Source organism: Penaeus vannamei, chromosome 3 (assembly GCF_042767895.1).
Source record: "Penaeus vannamei isolate JL-2024 chromosome 3, ASM4276789v1, whole genome shotgun sequence".
Taxonomy (NCBI): domain Eukaryota; kingdom Metazoa; phylum Arthropoda; class Malacostraca; order Decapoda; family Penaeidae; genus Penaeus; species Penaeus vannamei.
In genome coordinates, this window is record NC_091551.1 from 50,318,601 (window position 1) to 50,321,100 (window position 2,500).

General features: G+C 51.6%; 1 protein-coding gene across 1 annotated transcript in view; it reads left to right on the top strand.

Annotated features, from left to right (window-relative positions):
* The window catches only part of LOC113804166 (protein Skeletor, isoforms B/C), a gene marked incomplete at its 3' end in the record, with an annotated part of 197,974 nt that overhangs the window by 47,375 nt on the left and 148,099 nt on the right, over positions 1-2,500 (top strand).

Consider the following 2,500-nt stretch of genomic DNA (forward strand, 5'->3'; position numbering starts at 1 on the left):
AGGGAGGGTGAGAGTACGAGGGAGTGGGTTGGTGGAAGGAGATCGCTTTGTGTGGAGGGAAGAAAGGAGAATAGGGAGAGAGGGGGGAAAGGAAGGGAGAGAGAGAAGAGAGAACTGGGAGAGAGGGGGAGAAGGAGAAGGACGAGAGGAGGGAGAGAAGGAAGGAGAGAGAGGAAGAGAGAACTGGGAGAAAGGGAGAAGGAAGGGAGAGAGAGAAGGGGGAGATGGGAGAGAGAGAGAAGGAAAGGGGGAATAGGAGGAGAGAGAAAGAAGAACTGAGGGAGAGGGAGAGAAGGAAGTGGAGAGAGAAGGGGAGAAGGGATGGGAGAGAGAGAAGGGAGAAGGGGAAATAGGAAGAGAGAGAGAAAGAACTGAGGGAGAGGAAGAGAGAGGAAGAGGGAGAGAAGGGAAGAGAAGAGAAAGAAAGAGAAGAGGAGAGAGAAGAAGAAGAGAAAGAGAGAAGAGAAGAGAAAGAAAAGGAAATAGAAGAGAGAGAGAGAGAGAGAGAGAGAAGAGAGAGAGAGAGAGAGAGAAAGAAAAGAAACAGAGAGAGAGAGAGATTCATTTATAAAGAAAGAGAAAAGATCCCCAGAAAGAGGAACTAGAGAGAGAGAGAGAGAGAGAGAGAGAGAGAGAGAGAGAGAGAGAGAGAGACAGACAGACGAACAGACAGAGAGACAGAGAGAGAAAGAGAGAGAGAGAGAGAGAGAGAGAGAGAGAGACAGACAGACAGACAGAGCAGACAGACAGACAGACAGACAGACAGACAGAGAGAGACCGATAAAGAGGGACAGAAGAGAGGAAGGGAAGGGAGAGGGAGAGGGGGAGGGAAGGGAGAAGAGGAGGGGGAGGAGCGCAGCAGTGTCCTAAGTGACTCATTGTTGAGAATACAGTCTGCTGCAAGGGCTTGACGTCGGTCTTGCATTAGGCTCCTTCTCCCGGTTGAAAGGTGCCACGAGGAGTCTCACCCCCACCCCCTCTCCTCCAACCCCCAACCCCCTTTGGCACCCTCCCTTGCTCTCTTGCTCTCCCTCCCTCCCACTTTCCCTCTTTTCCCTTATTTTTTCCTTATTTTTTTCTTTATTTTTATATTTCTCTTCTTTCTTCCTCTCTTCCTCTCTTTCTCCTTTCTCTTCTCTTCTTTCCCTTCCCCCCCCTTTCCCTCTTTTCCCTTCTTTTTCCTATTTTTTTCTTTATCTTTATCTTTCTTCTTTCTCTCTCTCTTTCACCTTCTCTTTCCTTTTCTCTCCTTTCCCTCCCTCCTTCGTGCTCCCCACTCGACAGGTGCCCCGAACTCCCGCCCCCTTCCTTCCCACTTCCGTCCTTCCAGCCTTCCTCAGATCCTCAGTTTATCTTCCTTCCTTCCTTCCTTCCTTCCTTTCATCATTCTTTCCTTCCGCCTGTGTCTTTCTTTTTTCTTTTTATCTTGTCTTTTATCTTATTTCTGGTCTTCGTTATTTCTTTCTGGTGTTCCTCTCTCTCTTCCCTTACTTCCTTCTCTCTATCCCTTCCTCACTCCCTCCCCTAGCCCTCTCTCTCTCTCTCTCTCTCTCTCTCTCTCTCTCTCTCTCTCTCTCTCTCTCTCTCTCTCTCTCTCTCTCTCTCCCCTCTCTCTCTCTCTCCCCTCCCTCTCCCTCTCTCCCTCACTCCCTCCCTCCCTCCCTCCCTCTCTCCCTCCCTCCCTCCAACCACGATTTCCTCTCTCCTTTCTCATCTCAAACTCCCATGCCCTCTTCTCCTTAACCTCCCCTCCCCTCCCCTCCCTCCACTTCCTCCTCCTCCCTCTCCTCCCAAACTTCCAACCCCTTCCTCCCTTCTTCCCTCTCCTCCACCCCCTCCTTCCCTCCCCTCTCCCCTCCCTCTCTCCTCCAACGGTCCTCCTTCTCTCCACTCTACTCCTTCCCTCCCTCTCCCCTCCCTCTCTCCTCCAACGGCCCTCCTTCCCTCCCTCTTCCCTCCCTCTCCCCCCCCCCTTCTTACTTCCCTATTCCAAAACCGTACGACACGAGCTTCTACTCCCCCCCCCTCCCCTCACCCCCACTTCCTGCCCCCACCCCTTCCCTATTCTACCTCTTTGCCTCTTGAAAGCTGGTCGGAGTGGGGGGTGGGGGTGGAGGGGAGGGGAAGAGGGAGGGGAGAGAGAGAGAGAATTCTTTCCTCCCCCTATTTCTCTTTCTTTCTTTCTCTTTTCCATTCTTTCTTTCTTTCTCTTTCTCTCTCTCACGCTACATCTATCTATCTGTCTATCTATCTATCAATCTCTCTAACTACTTCTATATGTCTTTCTTCCTTCCTTCCTTCCTCTGCATCTTCCCTCACCTCTCTCTCTCTCTCTATCTCTCTCTCTCTCTATTTCTCTCTCTCTCTCTCTCTCTCTCTCTCTCTCTCTGCCTTTCTCTCTCTCTCCCTCTCCCTCCCAATTCCTCTCTCCCTCCCAATTCCTCTCTCTTCCCCTCCCTCCTCCTCCCTCCCTCCCTCCCACTTCCCTCCCTCCTTCCCT